The 22,197-nt window shown below is 43.7% G+C and overlaps 1 pseudogene; it reads left to right on the top strand.

The window, feature by feature from the left end:
• The first annotated feature begins 7,254 nt into the window (after positions 1-7,254).
• Positions 7,255-7,564, top strand: LOC122897541 (annotated as a pseudogene).
• The last annotated feature ends 14,633 nt before the right edge of the window (positions 7,565-22,197 follow it).

The following is a 22,197-nucleotide window of genomic DNA, read 5'->3' as shown; positions in this document are numbered from 1 at the left end:
CTCACTCCTATGTGTTATCCAAAAAGGCTGAACTCAAAGAAGCACAAAGCAGACTTCTGGTTGTCAGGGGTGGGGGTAGTGGAAATGGAGAGGTGTTGGTCAAAGGGTACAAACCTCCAGCTATAAGATGAAAGCGCTCTGGGATCGGAGGTACAGCATGGCAACCAGAATTCACAGCACTGGATTGAACACGCGCAAGCCAGAAGACAGCAGACCTTCGCTGTTATCACCGAAAGACAATGGTCATTTATATAAGGGAACTGACATGTTAACTAACCTTATGCGATCATCATTTCAGTGCATACGTGTTATAGCCATTCTCTAAATCCATTTCACTACGCATACACAGACATCATCCGCACCGCGTACACCTGATACTCGTATTTGTTATATGTCACTATACCTCAGTAAAGCTGGGGAAAAGTAATAGCAAAGGAAATAGAAATGCTTCAGAGAACAGAAGAGGAGGAGGAATGGAATGAGAAGGACCAGCAGTGTTTTGCATCCAAAAGAAAAAAAAAAATGATGTTACAAAATCGGTAGGATCAGAAAAAGTTCTTGAAACTTAAAAATACGACCGCTGAAATTTAAAGTGTAATAAAATATAACATAGACATCTTCTAGGCAGAACAAAACTGAAAGAAGAAGAAAACTGAGAGGAAATATATAAAAGAAATTCAATACAGGCTGTCTCACACTCGACAAACAGGTGTTCTGGAAAGACAGAAGTGCAGGGGACAGATTGCGCGAAGAAACAAAAGCAAGCCTCCTGGAGCTAACGCACTTCAGCGTTCCCAGCACAGGAGCCCAGTCAGCGCCCAGCCCAGATTCAAGGGGAAAAGTTCCACACGTCGACCCATCATGACATTTCAGAACAGCCAGGACGAGAAGATACCACAGCCCTTAAGAGAAAACTTTAGGTTACCCACAAAGGAACGACAGGACTGGATTTCTCACCATCAAGAGGAGATGCGAGAAGATAATGGAGCAATGCCTTTGAGACCGGGGCCACTTTTTTTTTTTCCCCCAATTTATTTATTTTCAGAAAAACAGTATTCATTATTTTTGCACCACACCCAGTGCTCCATGCAAGCCGTGCCCTCTATCATACCCACCACCTGGTACCCCAACCTCACACCCCCCCGCCACTTCAAACCCCTCAGACTGTTTTTCAGAGTCCATAGTCTCTCATGGTTCACCTCCCCTTCCAATTTACCCAAATTCCCTACTCCTCTCTAACGCCCCTTGTCCTCCATGCTATTGGTTATGCTCCACAAATGAGTGAAACCATATGATAATTGACTCTCTCTGCTTGACTGATTTCACTCAGCATAATCTCTTCCAGTCCCGTCCATGTTGCTACAAAAGTTGGGTATTCATCCTTTCTGATGGAGGCATCATACTCCATAGTGTATATGGACCACATCTTCCTTATCCATTCATCCGTTGAAGGGCATCTTGGTTCTTTCCATAGTTTGGCGACTGTGGCCATTGCTGCTACTTTTTAAGCGAAAACCCCCCACACAGCCGAAGTACTTCTCAAGGTTGAGAACAGGATAAAATGAGTTCTCAAACGATCCAAAATTCACGTTCCTCTCGGAAAGCGAACCGAATGTAGACAGCAGTAAGCAAAGGAGACCGTGTCGTCAGGAGACAGTGTGTGTTGCCAACAGAAGTGAGCGTCCCACTTCCTCTCACGTGTCCCAGCAACCTCTCACCAGAGGAGCAGCTCAGAAATACTGCCGCAAGTCGTTCAGATGGGCAATAAAATCATTAATATATTACTTAAACTTACAAAAGGAATCAAGAGAGGAGCTAGGAAAAAAAGGGAAAAACCATCCTGGCGGAAGGCTGGGGAGCAAAAAGTGAAGATGTATAATGTACGCCACAAAACAGTGATGTATACGGTTATTTAGAAATATCTCACTAAAAAGAAAAAAAAAGGAAATTTATTACTAACCAGAAGCAAGAGTTAAAAGAGCTAAAGGAACAGGATTGATGGCTGAGAGATGAAGAGCAAGGGAATGTTGCTTTTCATTTTAAGCCGAAAACACTGGTGGTGAATGGACTGGATCAGCATCAAGAAGACCAGTCGGGGCCACTTGTAACTGTTTAGCTACGAAATGGGAAGGTCTCGAAGGAGAGCACTGGCTGCGGGTATAAAAGAGATGACTTTGAGAGAACCTACTAGTGGGCCACAATCACTCCAGTGTTTCCAGATTGAGGGATTTTATTTGTTTAAGATTTTATTTATTTAGGGTCGCCTAGGTGGCCTAGTCCTTAAGCGTCTGCCTTCGGCTCAGGTCATGATCCCAGAGTCCTGGGATGGGGCCCCACGCGTCGGGCTCCCTGCTCAGTGTGAAGCCTGCTTCTTCCTCCCCCACTCTCCCTGCTTGTGTTTCTTCTCTCGCTGTGTCTCTCTGTCAAATAAATTAAACCTTTAAAAAAAATTTTTTAAGATTTTATTTATTGGGGCACCTGGGTGGCTCAGTGGGTTGGGCAACTGCCTTCGGCTCAAGTCATGATCCCGGAATCCTGGGAATGAATCCTGCATCGGGCTCCCTGCTCCATGGGGAGTCTGCTTCTCCCTCTGACCTTCTCCCCTCTCATGCTTTCTCACCCTCTCTTGTCTCAAATAAATAAATAAAATCTTTTTAAAAAAGATTGAGTGGGGCTGAGGGGCAAAAGGAGAGAGAGAAAGAGACTCCCCGCTGAGCAGGGAGCCCAATGCAGGGCTCCATCCCAGGACCCTGAGATCATGACCTGAGCCAAAGGCAGAGGCTTAACCCACCGAGCCACTCAGGGGCCCCCAGATCAAGAGCTTTTAATTAAGAAGTAAGATTTCTGTGCAGTAGGTGTTTGTTTTCTGTTTACGTGCAGCCCTCTTTTGCAAACACAAAACTACTACACCTGTGGAGGAGACCTCATTGGTCCTTTTTAATTATTGATATTTTCCAATATACTGCTCACATGCAGAAGTGTCAGGTTGTACAACTCAAAAATGTCATGGGTACCTATAGCTCAATTGCTCTGAGTAGAATGGGGAAATAGAAAGAGAATGATTTGACAGACTGTTGTAGAAAGAGACTTTCTCCGGTGGTAGGCAGACTGGGGATAAAATCAGGGTGGCTTGTATCTATATATCCAAAAATAATCTGTGTTCCACAGACCAATAGTAAAGCAATGGTAGGAAAATTGATGGTGTTGTGACATTCTTGTGCTCAAACTAAATACGGCAGCTTATCTCTGTAATTATGATATTTAGAAAGGACATCACCAAAAAAGATGGGGACATAAATCACCACAGGAAGCTATGGCATCGGCTTTTGGCAGGAGCGAGAAAGAAGTCCCACAGAGCAGCCACTGAGCTCCAGGAGAAGCTGACTGAAAGGCCATTAGCTCAGACGATGATGATGTAATCAGAGAGGTTAGCTGATAATGTGTGCCAAGTGCTTAGGAAGCTCCTTAAACTAGAATAGTTAACAAGGTTGACTTCTTCCTGTCTGATGGGTAAGGCCTGAAGTACATTCCCCCAACAGGTGATATTAAAAAGACATAAAGAGAAATCTGGGCTTGGAGTTTTAAAAAAATGCACTGAGCACACATCTACTTGTGTTTCCCCCCAAGATCCTCTGGGAATCATCGAAAAGATTTTGGGGTGGGGGGAGCAGAAAAAGCCGTCCTAGTGCTAGAGGAACCGGAAAGGCAGCAGGCAGGAGCCTGGCATGTCTGAGGAATGGCGGGTTGTGGAGAGACAGCAGAATGCACCGACATGGAGCTGAGTAGGAAACCCCAGAGAGCACAGGCGGAAGGAAGGAGCCATGCGGACAACTACTGCAGAGCCGGGTACCTGCGGAATGGCACAGCCAGCCCGCCCCTCGGTTCTGGTCCGTCCCCCATTCTGCCCAGAGTGCCGTGGCCAGGGCTCGGGGGTCAGAGTTCGCAGGTTTGGGGAGGGAGGTGGTTTGCCCAGGGAGGGCTCTTGGTGTCTATGTGAGGGCCTGACAGAGAAGCAGAGCGGGAGGTCACCCTGAATCTCCATATGAAGCTCTCGGGGGCAGAAAGAAATAAAAAGACAAAACCGAACTATAAAGAGCTCTGCTCAGACGTGCAACATACTAAGACCCGCACTTCCATCTCCCCCCCCCACAAGTAAGACACCCCCCCTTCTTTTGACACTTGTGGGCATTCCACTGGTCAGCAGAGTCTTTGGGGAAAAAAGAACAAGCAAAATAGGTGGGCGATTTTATAAGCTCTGTAAGAATTGAGGCACTTAACTAGCTAAGAGGAGGCTGAGACTTGGACAGAGCGGCCTAGGACTTGATCTGGAGAGTCCTTCTCGGTTCGCGTCCCCCCCCCCCCCGCCCCCGCAACAGACAGTACTCCTTACCTTCCGATGAGGAGGCCCCTTCTCCTTCCCTTTGCCATCAAGAATCTCAAGAGTGCTCTTTAAACGTGATCGTATAAAGGAGAATTCTTACTCCTGCTCAAAATGTGTTTGAAAAGCACTGTGCCCAAGAATTCCTCTTACAATCTTCTCCTGACGATGAACGTGACCCAGTGATCTCCCCCACCCCGACCCCCGCCCCCGCCCCCGCCCGGAAGCCCACTCTATTTCTGGAAATGCACATGAAGGGCAATGCAGGGAAACTCAATCCAATTTTTTTTTCCCCTTGAAGATAAGGAGCTCCATAATCAGGAGTTACCTGTCACGGCGCACACAAATGTTGGCAGCTCGGGGTGTGAACCCCAAGGCTTTCTTTTCTCCTCTCTCTAGGGAGTGCACACTTCAGGGAGCACAGGGGCGGCTGGGTGTTGACATTTGATAAAGAGAGCTTGTGGTTATTTATAAAATCTACTTGTGTAAAATAGCTTCTGAAGTGCTTGAGCGTGTGTATTTCCTGTGAGTTTTGTTTCTGCAGCTGTAACGCGGCGCACAAGCTGGAAAGCCGCGCAGCGCCCAGGCGGCACACTAGGTCAGCGAGCGACCGCTAGCCCTGTTTTTCCATGAAACTTTGCACACAAATAATTAAGTGCCTTGGGATTAATCTGCACAGCCAAGACGGAAGTTTCACTGCGGCCATGACTGGGGACTGCTTTATGAGATGGGGTGGGATTGAAACAGGACCTTCCACGGCGAGCAGACGGTACTCTCTTAAACCCAGCAGTCTAGTCACAAGCATGTTCAACACTCACTGATCTTCATCCTCTAAAGTAAATTTTCAGAAAAATCCAGTTGTCATTAGAAGGGAAATCTGTTTTTAAAAAGTGAGTGATTGGGGCGCCTGGGTGGCTCAGTGGGTTAAAGGTCAGCTCAGGTCATGATCTCAGGGTCCTGGGATCAAGCCCTGCATCAGGCTCTCAGGGAGCTGGATTCCTCCTCTCTCTCTGCCTGTTGGCCTACTTGTGATCTCTGTTTGTCAAGTAAATAAATAAAATCTTTAAAAAAAGTGAACAATCAACTTAGGTATATTCTTTAAGTCTAAAGCTATATCTGGGGACACCTGGGTGGCTCAGTCATTAGGCATCTGCCTTCAGCTCAGATCATGATCCCAGGGTCCTGGGATCAAGCCCTGCATGGGGCTCACAGCTCAGTAGAGAGCCTGCTTGTCCCTCTCCCTCTGCTGCTCTCCTTGCTTGTGCGCTCACTCGCTCACTCTCTCTCTCTCTCTCTCTCTGTGTCAAATCAATCAATCAATAAAATCTTAAAAAAAGCAGCACCTGGTGAGAAAATAATGAAATTTGTCTGTTCCTGGAAAAATAGTTGGGAAGGTGATTCCGAAGTACACTGGCTCAACTTCAACAGAATCAGTATACAGTGTCCACAAGAAATAAAACAGAAAGGATTGCCATACTGGGGGCAAAGTGGCCCTTGCCGGTTGCCTCTCCAGAGGACAAAATCACATTATTACCGATCACCTGCGAGCAAGGGCGATAGACTCATTAGGAAGGAGGGCTCTGGGAATGCTGGAAGGCAAGGGAGGGAGGCAGAAGGTATGTACAGCACTGGGAGCAGGACAACACTCACCTATCACAGATAAAATCCAAAAAGGCTTATGGAAAATTTAACACCGTTACCAGCTGAGAATGATTCTAGGTGAAAAGAAAACAAAACAAAACGGGAAACAGTTGTGTAGAGTGTGATTTCAATTATAATAAATACTCAATGTGGAAAATCTGTGTCTGTCTGAGAGAAAGAGATGCTTACAAATCTGCCACATTTCACAAGGACTCCCACCGTCGTACAAACTGGCGGTGGGCCCCAGATGCCCAAGAAGATCGGGCCGAAATCACTGTAATGCTAACTGGGGGTTATTACACACAGGAAAGAAAGAAGACTGTACCTCGCACCTAGGGAACAGAAGGGTGCCGCAGATGTTTACTCCACGAGTGCCTTGTGCGTATCCAGCTCTTTGGCCCTCTGACATAGGATTGCTGAAGGTCTTGCCAAATACTTTCAGTGGCTATGGAAATGTTTCCTCCTGCCTTTATTGAGTCCTGGTGATGGGGGAAATTAAATAGATCAAGCTGTGAACATCGGGGATGAACTACGAGCGTAGAATGACAGCTCTAGTTTCTTGAATTAAAAAGTCTCATTATTGGGTTGTCATATTCAGGGAAGAAATGCCAAACGCTTAAGTGAACCTGCCTGGAGTTACACTGCAAACCATTAAGAAGAAATTAAGTAGAGGTGCCCAGAAAATCTGCAGCTATTTTGGTTGATGTTCATTATTTTTAAGTACAAATACTAATGGAATTTTATTTTCACTTCAATATTTAGAGTTTGAAAAATGCCTTCAAATTAGATTCTCTTGATCTCCACTCCATTCTCCCTGGCTACTGTGGTAAACACTGTTGGCTTCCTACCCAATAGCCTGACCTTTCCCTTCTCCCTTGCCAGCACAACCCAGATTTTGTTCAACCTCCTCTGAATTATAATTTCTTACCCCATACTTGGGTGATGAGTTCTGATTGGACTTTCTAAGCCAAGCATTCCTCTCGGTAAATGCTTGGTTTGGCCTGGGCAAGTGATATAATTCTGGCCAAGGAGACTTTAGGGGAAATCTGCCAGAAGCTTCTGGGAAGGTTTTCTTTGTTCTTAAAAAGGAATAAATGAGAGATGCAGACTCTTGTTTTGAGAATTAAATGAGCGAATATATATTGCTTAGAACAGTGACTGGCAGACAGTCAATAACTGGCCCATAACAACTCAATAATCCTTAGGTATCCAGAGCGGACACCTAGGACTCCAAGATGGCGTCCCCCGTACCAGTGACGGGGAGGAAGCTCGTGGCTGTGAAACTAGGAGAGCTGCCAAGCTGGATACTGATGAGGGATTTCACCCCTAAAGGCACTGCTGGAGCGTTTCAAAGAGGTCACTGTGGGTATTACAAGTATGTCAATGTGAAGAAAGGGGGCGTCGCTGGTGCTGGCAGCTTCTGTGCTTTTCAACTACTGCCATTGTTACAAGGAACTCAAACATGAGCAGCTACTTCCTGGCCATGACCTTTGCCTGGCACCCTTGAATCCTTTCATATCCTCACTGAGAATTAACTTCCAATAAAAGATGACTGGTAAAAACAATCGTTAGGTATCAGTGCTGTTTTGTTGCTGTTGCTGTTACTGTAAATGTGTAGCCCCCTGCAGTGGCCAGGATCCCCTAGATGTGGTAGTAGATGTGAACACTGCATTTCTATCCATGCAGCGAGGATGAACACTAACCCACAACGGAGGCACATGGCCACAGAAAGCGTTTTGACAATAGCTAGGAAAACAAAGCTCTTCAAGGAAGAATTTTTCAACCGAAACATGCAGAAACTGGCTCAGAGCTAACAGGGACATAGATATGGAGCAACAGTATTTATCGCACTGTAGCCATAGAGAGAGCTCTGATGCTCCCTCAGTAGGAAGAAGGAATAATCTCATAGAACTCGTATTTATTTTTCTTTATTCTCCATTTGCTACTTCACTCCAAGCCCCCAAGCCAAATCTTTCCATATCTATAATTTATGTATTATGTATTGGTCGCATGGTAAGAACAAGAATATTAGAGCTGAAATCATAGAATAATATATTCTGGAAAATGAAAACTTCAAATTTAATGAAGAAACATTTCAATTTCTAGATAATTTTAATTTTTCTTCACTTATCTCTAATGCGAATACTAAAGGAAAGGTTTAGAAATACTGGCCTATACAGGACACAAATGTCATTTCCTTTCCAAACTCTTAGGCAAGATATTAAAGCATAATAAGTATAGATATTAAGTATTCTAGTTTTATCTCTCTCAAGCATATATTTCAAAAATGGTACTTAATGGTTACAAAACTCATTAATGGACAAAAAAATGTTCAGCACCATAAAATAAAATAATGTCACGCTAGTCCATGATGGGTAAGATCAAACTTACATTAAAATATTAAGAAATTACATATACATTATCTTGGCATTTGTAAACTTGTACCTCTCTTCACTTTTTAACTAAAAAAAAATAATAAAATAAATACATAAATAATTTAAAATAAATAAATAAACAAACATAAAATAATAAAAATAAATAAACTTTTCATTAGAGCGATAGTAGCGGTGCTGTTCATGGGGTTCCATTTTCCCCCAGGTAGATGCTAGGAAGGGTCTGAACCAATCCCAATTGTTATCTACATACTAGGTGTTAGAATCTTGGCCTGGCACTTTCCCTATAGTCTTGTACAAGGCTTCCTCCACAACTGTGCCTCAGTTTCCACTTCTGTAAGATAAGATGCTGAACCTCAAAGTGTCTTCCAGATCAGAGATCTGAAAACTCTCTTCACAAACTGGAAGAGACCACTACTATGTGTTCACACAATTTCATTTTCCTCCAGTGCATGCAGGAAGACTACATCTTCTAGTCTCCCTCATCCTTACATGTAGGTGGGACCACATGGCCCTGTACTGGCCAATGGAGTGTGGCGGAAGTGAAACACGTCACTTCCAGGCCTGGCCCCTACACTGCTCCGTGCAATTTCCCACATTGTCCCTCTCCCTCCCCACTGCAGGGGAGGGAGTGAAGCCATCCGAGATGATGGAAGATGATGATGGCCGGCAGCAGGGCTGCTCAAGAGAACTTCCGAAACAGAAATATCCGCATCAGATTTTATGCAAGTGTGAAATAAGCCCAAATTAGGTTAAGATATCACAAATTCCCTGTCATATGCTACCAAAATGAGCATTAGTTTGACTAATACAAACACATACACATACAGAACACACAGAGTGAGATCTACTGTCACTAACACTGACAGCAAAAGCCTGAACACTGGTCTGAACACCTCTCCAGGCTGAAACTTCTGATATTGTTAAGTCCAACAAGGCTCTGGGAATAAATAAAAGCAAGGTGGTAACACAAATGCAAAACGCCATCTCCTCATAATGGAGCTATCACAAAATTTTTAAAAAGCTTTCTACATTGTGAATCTTATAAATTTGAATGAAAATGCATACAATCCAAGTATTTTCTGTTTTAAAACTGTGTGTCCTTGGGTTTAATCATGTAAATTGCCAATGTCACAATATGTACATGTGTCAAATCGACACTCTGTACATCTCAAACTTATACAATATTATATGTCAATTATAGCTCAATAAAGCTGCGAAAATATAATGTAGATTGTCTTAAAATATACACTACAGTCCAAACATGGGATTTGTAAATAAACTTTTAACAGACCATAGACTTAAAAATTGCAAGCTCTGAAAAATATTTCCTACAAATGTGCTTTTCAGAGGTACTCCTGAATACATGAGGATTCAGAATATTAGTTTTTTTGTGTCCTTCCTACTTTTTTTGATTTTTAAATATAATATTCCGCCTTAAGGGTGCTTAGAAGTACTATTTCACATCACTTATGACCACTATAAATATTAAAGTCTACAAAAATGTTTAATCAACACTTTATAATCTTAATCGATAGTGTTTATATAAGAAGAGGAATAAATTCAGAAATAAAGTTGACTAGTATTTACTGTATGAAATAACGTTTCAACCACTCAGAGAATAACCCTTAAAAATGAACAAAGTCCAAGGGGTGTCTGGCTGGCTCAGTTCATAGAGCACGTGTCTCTTGATCTTGGGGTTGTGAATTCAAGCCCCACACTCGGCCTAGAGCTTACTTTTAAAAAATGAACTAAGTCCAAAGTTCAGGGATGAGTAAATGGCGATTTATTGTACTTTCTGCGTACATAGTTTTGTGCACATTTGAACATTTGGGGGCAAATTGTTAAAGGGTGTGGGGCAGAATTAGGTCCAGGTCCTAATCCCCAGATCCTGTAAATACATTAGGTTATGTAGCAAAGGGAATTAAGGCTGCTGATCACCTGATCTTGAGATGGGGCGATTATCCTGGATTATCTGGGCAGATCCAATGTCAACACAAAGGTCCTAATAAGTGCAAGGAGGCAGGAGAGCAAGCCAAGGAACACAGGTGGCCTCTAGAAGCTGGAGAGGCAAGGAATGGCTCCTGGGCTAGCACCTCCAAAGGAATGCCACGCTGAAACCCATTTCAGACTTCCGACCTACAGAACTGTACATCACTAACTGTACAATAATAGCTCTGTGCTCTTTAAGCCACGAGGTTTGTCAGCAATGGAAAATGGTCACCAGGAGAGACATGCGTCCTCCCTGCTTTCTCCTTCCCATCTGTGGAGGGGCACTGGAGTGGCCCCGGGGAGATGCCCACATTCTAATCCCCAGAAACCGTAGGTTCTGTTCCACAGCAAGGAGGAATTCAAGTCGTTCGATCAACTGACCTTGAGATGAGGAGATTATGCTGGATTATCTGGAGGGGCCCAATGTCATCCTAAGAGTCCTTAAAGCTGGAAAGAGAGGCAAATTCTTGCTGACTATCTCTCTGCACTTAGCACTGTGACAGTCACCCAGAGAGATGCCAGAACGGTTTGGTCCCCGCCTTTGAGTCGTTTGCCATCCGCTTGAGGAAACGAGGCTTACACAAGGAATACCTATGGGTAAGAAAAGATGATGCCGAAGTGAGCAAGACGGAGGATAAGGGCTCCTCGAACTCCGTGCTGTCACAGAGAAAAGAATCCCTGAGCGTGGCAACAAAAATCATCTATTAGGGGGCACCTGGGTGGCTCAGTCGTTGGGCATCTGCCTTCGGCTCAGGTCATGACCCTGGGGTCCTGGGATCGAGCCCCACATTGGGCTTCCTGCTCGGCGGGAAGCCTGCTTCTCCCTCTCCCACTCCTCCTGCTTGTGTTCCCTCTCTTGCTGTGTCTCTCTCTGTCAAATAAATAAATACAATCTCTTAAAAAAAAAATCATCTATTAACCCACGGTCTCCTGGCCTCTTAAGAAACACTTTCAGCCCCAAAACACAGCCTGCAGGATTCATCTCTCCCGTCAGTCATTCCCTCTTTGCAGCGCAGCCCTCCTTGCTTTTGAGCTGATACCCCCATTCACCCTCTCCACATCCTTGCAATTTGTCTCGCGCGTGGGAACCTCGCCGTGGGAACTGCAGTTCCTCGTCTGTAAGATGGGCAGAGATAATAGCAATATCCAATAGGGTCATTGACGGTGAGGATTAAATAAGACACTGTAAGTCAAGTGCTTAGCGTGGTGGCTGGGGAGCCCTGGTTCAAAGCGCGGGGTGATTATCGTTCGCGGGGGCCGGGCACAGCCTGACCAGGAGTAGAGCGATCGTGTGTCCAGTTTGCATGGGACAGCCCTGGAAAGCCTTTCTTTTCCAGGTTAATTATTAACAGCAACTCTCTTTGTTCACAAAAACGTCCCCAAATGGCACCTTCATCATAAGGAATAAGGCAAGAAGCCAACCGGTAGACTTCGCTGATCAGATCAGCACCGACAGGAAAGCTGATTTACAGTAAGACATCTGGCTCAGGCTTCTTGCATCTTCCCCGCCTAAGGCACAGGATCGGTGCTAGGACCAGAGATGAGACCGAGTCCCTGGAATAGGCCAAAGGTATGGAAAAGGCTACGGACAGAAGAGAGATGTTCTGTTTCTCTTCTCCTTGAACAATTTCTTCTTCATCCTCCTTTATCCGGGGAGAGCGCGGGGATTAGAAAGAGCCAATTCTCCTGCCATTTGATTATTTCAAGCAGGCATTTTTGTCTGTCTCCCTGGAAAGAACAAAGTCAAATCCTTTTGATATCGAATTGCCTCGATGCTTTAAAGCTCCAGAGCTGTGATTATGGTCTGAAAATAGCTCTTGACATAAAACAAAGATTAAAGATTCAGGTGAGTTTAAAGATGGGCTTTCCTTAGTTCTGAGGAGGCTAAAACCAGGGTTAGTCCAAACAACAATTTATTACAAGGATAAGATAAGGAGCTGTGCGTGAACATTCCTTCTTTACAACAGCTTTCCCTTCAGAATGACCTCTTTCAATCTTTACATTCATGATTTTGTATGAATATGGATATGTGTAGTTAAATTTATATGTAAATACACACACATATGTGTGTATATATGTGTATATATATATATATATATACATATTTACATGTATATGAGAAAGAGGAGTGTCTGTAGGTATTGACATGGAAAAATGCCACTATCCACGCTGAACTGTAGAAAATAAGCATGCAAAATAAAAATATGGAATATCTGCATCTGCATATGCTCAATAAAGAATCCAAAAGAATGTTTCTTGGGGGGCAAAAAAGAGGGGGTCGGTGGCAGGCGGGACAATTTCCCATTTTACTGTATTGTCAGTGGGCTTCTCTATCATTTTACTTTTTCTAACTAGAAGCATGTGTTCATTTTGTACTTAAAATATTAATGCCAAAGTTATCATTTTTATTTTTAAGCATCATTGGGTTTCAAAAGCATGAAAATATCCATTTCAAGACTATGCATTAATAGACAAATGGTGAGACCAAAAGGCCAAGGTTTCTCTTCTTTTTATTTGAGCCTACATGAAACACAATGTTACACTAGTTTCAGGTGCACAACACGGTGATGCAACAAGTGTGTAAGGTGATGCTGTTGTCGCCACAGCTCCTGAATGTCAATTTCATTGACTATCCTCACTATGGTCCACCTTCCATCCACGTGACGTACTCAGTCCAGAACTGGAAGCCTGTATCTCCCACTCCCTTTCACCCTTCAGAATGCCAAGGTTTTTCTTAAATATTTATTTATTTATTTATTTGAGAGAGAGAGAGAGCTCATGGGAGCAGGGGGAGGAGTAGAAGGAAAGGAAGAGAGAAAAGTAGACTCTATGCTCAGGGTCAAGTTCCATGTGGGGCTTGATCCCAGGACTCTGAGATCATGACCTAAGCTGAAACCAGGAGTTTGATGCTTAACCATTAGAGAGGGGCAGAGGAAAAGAGAGAAGCAGACTCCCCACTGAGCAGGGAGCCCGATGCAGGGTTTGATCCCAAGAGCCTGGGTGGCTCAGAAGGCCAAGGTTTTAATGTGAGATTTGTTAACTTGAGACCAAATAACTGAAGGGGAACAAACAGCCTCTTGAAAGCCCTATCTTCCCACCTTGTTGTCAGAAAACTCACTTCCTTTCTTAAAACACATGAGTTGTGGCAGATGGATTGCTGAAACACCCCTTTGGTGAGTAAACCCTGTATAATCCTCTCCCCTGAGTGTGATCAGGACCTATAAATAGGATGGGATTTCTTTAATATGAGTATGAGTATGCTATATACATGGCAAATGCAAAGGAATTTTGCAGATGTTATTAAGGTCCCTCTTAAGTTGCCCTTAATTTAATCAAAAGGGAGGTTTTTCCTAGGTGGGCCTGACCTAATCAGTTGAGTCCTTTAAAACTGGGGCATGCTGGGTGGCTCAGTCCATTGGGCATCAGACTCTGGTCCGATTTCAGCTCTGGTCATGGTCTCAGGGTCATGGGATCGAGCCCCGCATCTAGCTCCATGCTCAGCATGTGAGTCTGCTTGTCCCTCTCTCTCTGCTCCTCCCCCTCCTCATGTGCATGCTCTCTCTCTCTCTCTAAAATAAATAAATAAATATAACCTTTTAAATAAGTAAATAAATAAGCACAACTGGGACTAGAATTCAGATACCAGAGGGGCAGTGGCTGATACTTTCCCAGTGAAGAAGCAAATCGCCATGTTATGCAGAGGGTCACGAGGGAGGGAACAGCGGGCAGACTGGTGCTGAGAACCTCGTTTCTGAAGCTTCAAAAAACTGAATCCTGCCAATAACCAACAAGCTCAGAAGAGGATCTCAAGCCACGGATAACGCAGAAGCTCTGGCTGACGCCTTGATTGCCCCCTGGTGGGCCTGCACGGGCACTCAGCTAAGCCGAGCCTGGACTTCCAACCCGTATGAGCTGCGAGTTGCTAATTTTGGTAGCTAGCTACATAGCAATTTGGTGGTGACTTCCAATTGCTCAGAAGCGTTCCAGGGTGCACACTGCCTGGATCGTGGTTGATATATTCAGCTACACATCCCCTTGACCACCTCTTATCAAAATGACTAGGAGGAGGAACACCCAACAGAGAAAAAATTCAGAGACTGTGCCCTCTCCATCAGAACTATTGGATATGGACATAAACAGTATGTCTGAAAGGGAATTCAGGATAACGACCATCCAGCCAATGGCTAGGTTGGAGAAAAGCATTAGTGACAACATGGAATCTCTAAGAGCAGAAGTGAAAGCTGCCCAGGAAGAAGTCAAAAATGTTATCATGAGTTCCAATCTAATCTAAATACTCTAACAGCTAGGGTAACTGATGCAGATGATAGAATTAGTGCCCTAGAGAACAAACTGATAGAGAAAAGGGATCAGAAGGAGGCCTGGAACAGCTTAGAAGCCATGACAACTGAATTAGGGAAATAAATGATGCCATGAAATATTCCAACATCAGAATTATTGGGACCCCCTAAGGGGGAAGAGAAAGAAAGAAGACTAGAAGATATAGTTGAACAAATTCTCCATGAAAATTTTCCCAGTCTGGGGAATGGAACCAGCATTTTGGTGTCCTAGAGGTAGAAAGGACACCCCCAAGATCAACAAATCTACCAAGACCTCGAGGCACTTGATTATAAGACTAATGAGTCATAATTTTAGACAAGAGCTTTTGAGACCAGCTAGGGGGAAGAGATTCCTTATGTACAGAGGAAGGTCCATCAGAATAATGTCAGACCTGTCCACAGAAACCTGGCAATCCAGAAAAGGCTGGCAAGACATATTCAGGGCACTAAATAGAACATAGAACCTGCAGCCAAGAATATTTTATCCATCAAGGTTGACATTCAAAATGGATGGAGAGATAAAGAGCTTCCAAGACCCGCAAGGTATAAAAGAGTATGTGACCACCAAGCTGGTACTACAAGAAATATTAAGGGGGGTTCTCTAAAAGAAGAAAGAACCCAAGAATGTCATAGAACAGAAATTTATGGAGACAATCTATAGAAACAAAGATTTCACAGGCAACATGATGTCAACAAAAAGATATCTTTCAATAATCACTCTCAGTGCAAATGGCCTAAACGCTCGCATAAAATGGCACAGGGTTGCAGATTAGATAAAACGACAGGACCCATCCATATATTGTCTACAAGAGACCCATTTGGTACCTGAGGATACGTCCAGACTGAAAGTGAAAGGATGGAGAAGCATCTTTCATGCCAAAGGACCTCAAAAGAAAGCTGGGGTGGCGATTCTTATATCAGATAAATTAGATTTTAAACTTAAGACTGTAGTCAGAGGTAAAGAAGAACACTACATCATTCTTAAAGGGTCTATCCACCAAGATCTAACAATTGTAAATATTTATGCCCCCAATATGGGAACAGCCAACTACATCAGCCAACTGTTAATCAAGATAAAGAGTCATATTGATATGAATACATTAATAGTAGGGGATCTTAACACACCACTCTCAGTAATAGATCATCCAAGCAGAAAATCAATAAAGAAACAAGAGCGTTGAATGACACGTTGGACCAGATGGACCTCATAGATATATACAGAACATTCTAGCTTAAAACAACAGAATACTCATTCTTCTCCAGTCACATGGAACTTTTTCCAGAATAGAGCACAAACTGGGTCACAAATCAGGGCTCAACCAATACCGAAAGAATGATATTATTCCCTGCATATTCTCAGATCACAATGCTTTGAAACTGGAGCTCAATCACAAGGAAAAGATTGGAAGGAATTCAAACACTTGGAAGCTAAAGACCATCCTGCTCAAGAATGTTTGGATCAACCAGGAGATCAAAGAAGAACTTAAACAATTCATGGAAACCAATGAGAATGAAGACACTTCAGTTCAAAACCTATGGGATACGGCAAAGGTGGTCTTAAGGGGGAAATACATAGCCATCCAAGCCTCCCTCAAAAAAATTGAAAAATCCAAAATATACCAGCTCTCTTTACACCTTAAAGAACTGGAGAACCAACAAGAAATTAAACCAACTCCATGCACAAGAAGGGAAATAATGAAGATTAGAGCAGAGTTCAATGAGATAGAAACTAGAGATTCAGTAGAACACATCAATGAAAGTAGAAGCTGGTTTTTTGAAAGAATCAATAACATTGATAAACCACTGGCCAAACTAAACCAAACAGAAGAGAGAGGACCCAGATTAATAAAATTATGAATGAAAAGGGAGAGATCACGACTAGCACCAAGGAAATAGAAACAAACATCAGAAATTATTTTCAACAGTTATATGCCAATAAGTTAAGCAACCTAGATGAAATGGATGCATTCCTGGAAACCTATAAACTTCCAAAACTGAATCAGGAAGAAACTGACAACCTGAATAGATCAACAGGAAACCAGTATAGGGACTAAGCCCAGTACCGGGCCCAGTATTCAAAACTAGCCTCCACTTCTTGCTTTTGGCTCTATCCTGAAGCAACTTTCTCTGTAAGGACTTAGAAGCATGCAGTCACCCCCATGCTTGCTTGCATCATTACCCCAGCAAGAGATAGTGCAGAGAAATTGTTAAATACATGGACGGTAGGCCAGCACTATCCACCAGAAAGTTCTGCAATTCTGGAATTGTTATATCTGTGCTAGCCACTGCGGTAGCCCCCAGCTGCCTTTGGCTATTGAACACCTGAGATGTGGTTAGTGCAACTGAGAAAGCTGCCACATTGACCAGTGCCTTTCTATTTATTTTTAAATATTTTGCTTAATTATTTGCGAGAAGAACCACAAGTGTGGGAGGAGGGGCAGAGATAGAAGCTGGGACCCTGCTGAGGAGGGAGCCCAACCAATCCCAGAACCCCAAGACCACGATCTGAGCCCAAGGCAAACACTTAACCGACTAAGCCCCCCAGGTACCCCCAGTGCATGCATAGAGTTAGACGCTTCTCAGCTACCGGACCTCGCACAAGCTCCTCCACCTGTCTGTGTCTCTGTTTTCCCATAATTTGATCTACCTCAAAGGCTGCTTATGAGCATTCGAGGAGTTATTGCTTGCGAAGTCCTCGAAAGAGTGCCTTGTATCTAGCAGGCATTATTTACCTTGTCAAAAAAGTAGATTCTGCCACCTTTCCTTCTCATCTCAATTCTATCCATTTATTTTTTTAAACCCCTCATACTCGAAAACTCTGGGACAACTGCAAGCCACACAATACTTATTTTCTGTCTTTCTCCAAGATGGAAGGGTCCCCAGTGGACCCTGCTATAGCAAATGTGGTTTTTCGTATCCCTTATAGTGCCGAACACACGTCAATTTCTCTAAAAGATAGATAGATAGATAGATAGATCAGACACTCGGTAAGTATTTGTTGATGTTTGTATAAGGCCTTGACTTGGAGATGGAGAAGACAGAGACAGGGCCCAGAGATACTGGTAATGCATTTCTTATGTAGCTAATATGTCACTAGGCTGAAGTCACACAGCATCTTAAAAAACACATGACCAAAACAGAAAAACCCATAATGCCAAGAGTCTAGCTGTCAAGACCTGAGAGAGAGGAGGAAGTTAGAATCCTGGACTGAGATGTTGGTAAAGGAACAGATGGCAGTGACCCAGGGAGATGCTCCCCCAGACCAAGCCCAGCCCATAATATATCCAGAGAGTGTGGTATCACACGCAGCGGGCACTGGGGGGTGTCCCAGAGGACAGAGATGCAGCCTCTTTCCCTGGACATGAAGGCTAGTCGGTCCAAAGTGGCTTTGACCCTTTCCACCCCGGGATGCTGACTGCTGTAAGCTCCGGCAGCAGCCACAAGACTCACTGGAAACTAGTCGTGTTGAGATGTAGACCCGAGTCCCAAAGTCCAAGCCCCAGCCTGCTTCATTCCTGCCTTAGGCACAGCCTGACAGTCTCTGGTCTGCTCACCCTGCCCAGACTTGCTTAGGGACCATTCCTGATTCTGCCAAATCATTTCGAAACTGCTTCACTTCCTGCCTGCGAACAAGCTTTTGGTTTGATTGCGATCAGAACCCGTGCCCCTCCCAGCTCCGTGTAGGACTGCAGGCCCGGCTAAGCCCCATCCACACTGCAACTCGTCTTGTCTCCAGGCAGCCTGACCCCCACTCTCTCTTCTTTGAAGCCTCATGGACCTGACAGGTTGCACGGCTGTCCTCCTACACTCAACCTACCTACTACGTAGGACTCCAGCGGCTTCCTCGGGAATTACTTAATGGGGAGTTAGGAGCTACAGGGGTCAGGAGAGTGATCAGAAGACCATAGCATCTCTTTCTCAAATCAAACCAAGACACCAGCTCAATGCTGTGCCACCGCACATATGACAAAGTGACAAAAAGGTCCCTCAAGGGGCTTGAGTAAGGTCACACTCTACTCCTTGTAATCAACCAAATCTGCTTTTTGAATGGCTATAAATATTCCTCCTAATTTTAGGAAAGGCCAATCGACCTTTACTGCCAGGCATTTCCGATTCCGCTTGAGTGCACTTCTGCAGATCATCTTGGGCAGATCATCTTGGGCCGTCTGGCTGGTTAAAGAAGAGCGGAGAAACGTGTTCAACCCTCTACAGCAAAACAGTAGTAAACCAGCTAAGAAAAAATTAAGAAAAGCTGCAGACTCAGCAACTGTGATATTGGTCACCATTAAGAGCTTCCCTGACTTTATTATCCATTACTAATGGAGCCTTTTATTTTATTTTTTACAGCCTTTTAGTTTTGCTGCATTTTTTGTTATTAAATCTGTATACAGTGTCCTGTCATTGGAGAGCATGGCAATAACACTGAAACCATGAAGCTCCTGAGTAAATAGCACTCACTTTCGGTCGTTTAATACCAGAATATCAAACACTCTCGTTGTTATTCTGCATCGTGATTCAAAACAAAATATAGCTGACCCCTGAAGAACATGGGGGCTGGGGTGTCAACACCCCCAAAGACATTCAAAACTCCATGTGTAACTTCTGTCTCCCCGAAAACATTAAGTACTAATAGGCTGCTGTCCACCAGAAGCCTTGCTGATAACGTAAACAATGACCACAGATCTTGTATGTTCCATGTATTATATGCTGTATTCTTGAGAGAAGGTAAGCAAGACAAAAGAAAATGTTATTAAGAAAATCATATGAAAGAGAAAATGCATTTATAGTACTTTATTGTATTGATTGAAGAAAACGATACAAGGGGACATGCAGTTCAAACCTGTGTTGTTCAAGGTTCAACTGCATCCAATCATAAAATAAAATAAGAGTTTAGTTTCTCTAAGCTATAAAGATGTTTCCCTCTCCTACTTTCAGCAGAAATACGATTTTTTTAAAGACTCTGGAATTGCAGAAATATTTCCACGTTCTTCCTGGAAATGAATCCTATTGATAATTCTGACAAAGCTGTGTTGTAATCTGACTACCAAAATGTCCCCAATCCGTATGAACTACAAGGAACTGCAGTATGAACTAGTGAGAAAAGGTAAACACAAATCTCCAATATTTCTACGCATTTGCCTTTTCTGGTAAAAAGAATATGCTTTTATTCTTTTTACTAGAATATGCTGCCTTTCAGGTATTGTGAGCAAGGACAGTTGATACACATGATCTCCTTCTATCATGTGTATCAACTGTCTTCTACTTAGGGACCAGAATTTAGTGGGCATTGAAGAGAAATGGCTGTATTATTGGGGAGCCCTAGTGCCCCATCTTTTAGCCCTCTAGGAATCCCATTTCTTGAATATCTAAAGAAAATGACTTGAGATGTCACCCCAGGTAATCACTAGTAATAGAGGCCGCCTGTGTATTTCAAATGATTCCTGGGGACCATGTATCTCCCCTGCTTGTTCCTTGTGACATTTGGCTCTAAACCGCAGCCTCCTTCTTCGTTCAGGCCACTGCTGCCTTCAGTCCATCTAGTTACCACTAAGAGGAACTCCTCCAGTCTTCACAAACCTCTGTCTGAGGGGCACCTGGCAGGCTCAGTGACTCTTGATCTCGGGGTCTTGAGTTCAAGCCCCAAGCCGGGTGTAGAGATTACTTAAATAAATGGATAAATTAAAAAAAAAACCTCTGTCTGAATCCAGAAGCCAGACCCCTCCGTTTTCCTTTCCCCAGGGCAGTACTAACACAAACCTAAACCCAAGTAGTAATGGTCAACCCATTGCGCTGGGAATGACAATTTCATCAGAACGTTACAAGGCAGAAAAGGACAATTCGGTCCATCAAACTCATAGGACACACCCCAATATGGAGGGTCTCGGACAGGTCAGTGGCCAGAGTTTCTTCTCCCATCATCTCTCTGTCCCGTGTTCCCAGGTTTTGTTCCAGAAGTGGAAATCCCCTGACATCCATGAGGGTTTAATCCCCCAAAAGTAAACGTTTGCGTTATTCAAATAAGTTAGCATTCCACTCTGAATTGTTTACACTTAGATGACTTCCAATATCAGAGGACAAAGAAGAAGTACTTAGCTTACTTCTGTATGTCAACGGTGCTCCCAGTTAACCCGTTCCAGAAGGGAGAGAAAGACCACCTACTTCAAATCCAAAGGGACATTCCCGCCTTACTCTTCCGGCTCTGGGGAAGCAATTCCTGCAATTTTTGAAAAGCAGCTCTATCCGTGCTGCCCGTCTTCAGGAAACCAGAAATACTGAGATTCAGTCTTGGACCACCTCACTACAAAACGAGTAACACTAGTAATGTCTTGTCAGACTATTTTTTTAAGATTTTGTTTTTAAATAATCTCTACACCCAACATGGGGTTCGAACTATCAACACCAAGATCAAGAGTTGCATGATCTAGCGACTGAGGCTGCCAGGCCCCCCACTGTCAGACTGTTTTAGTAAATGGATTTTTTAAAATAATTGAAAGTTAGTACATTAACTGTTTCTATGCAAATAGGAAGCTGCCAACTTTCAATTAGAAAGCAGTTAGTTTCTAAAGTAAGCCAACAATTACCCTGCAGATTTGTTTAGGGGCCTTATTTTTTTTTGGTAGTACAAAGATAAACTTCAGCCTAGCCTGCATTCAAACAATCAAAAAAAAAATCCAATTAATGAGCTTTTTGCCAAACTATAAAGACGGGCTTCATTTCTGACTAATGCTGGTTTCACCATCCAGAGCGATTCTATTTAAATATGGTCACAGGATTGTCTAACAGACAAAGATGTCAGTCTTGAGCTTATCTTGCTGTTCCATAGAAGAGAAAAGCTTGGTCGTGAGACAGAGCTGCTGAGGTTTACACAGCTACTGCACGGCACTGACCAGCAGGTCGAGATATTTACTAGTAAATGGCAAGATTGTTAGGATGGTATTCTTTAGTGAAATGTATCTGTTTGGATTAGTGTCACCTGACTCTAGAAGTTTAATTCTCACATTAAAGAAAAAGGTAAACAGTTGAGGGCTGTTATGATGGTTCCACTTGGCCCTTAGGGACCTGAGTCCCTTCCGGGGACTTGTTCCTCTATCCTAGAGAACCGTAGTCTATATGGTCCAAGATGACTGCAGAACAGAACAAGAAGTAGAGGCTGCTTATAGGCAAACAGGCTTGAGCAATGGATTGTAGGAAGGGGTCAGCAAGCCCCTAGCTGAATACAAACAGGCCCATCAGGAGACCGACCTCAAAATATCCATAGGCCCTCACTGACCCAGGAACTACTTAGAACAAGACAGAGGGACCAACAAAGGGAGAACACCATAGGTCAGCAGACCTCCTCCTCTTCCTCCTTTAAAAACAGCCTCCACTCTCTGCCTCCTGGCGGACAGCCTCCCCTCTGCTCTCCTGTCCGCTGCTCCCCGTGCCAAACCCTCTCCCAGCCCACCCCACCGGCCTC

Source organism: Neovison vison, chromosome X (assembly GCF_020171115.1).
Source record: "Neovison vison isolate M4711 chromosome X, ASM_NN_V1, whole genome shotgun sequence".
Taxonomy (NCBI): Eukaryota; Metazoa; Chordata; class Mammalia; order Carnivora; family Mustelidae; genus Neogale; species Neogale vison.
The sequence above is the reverse complement of the archived record's forward strand: the minus strand, read 5'-3'. Positions and strand labels throughout refer to the sequence as shown.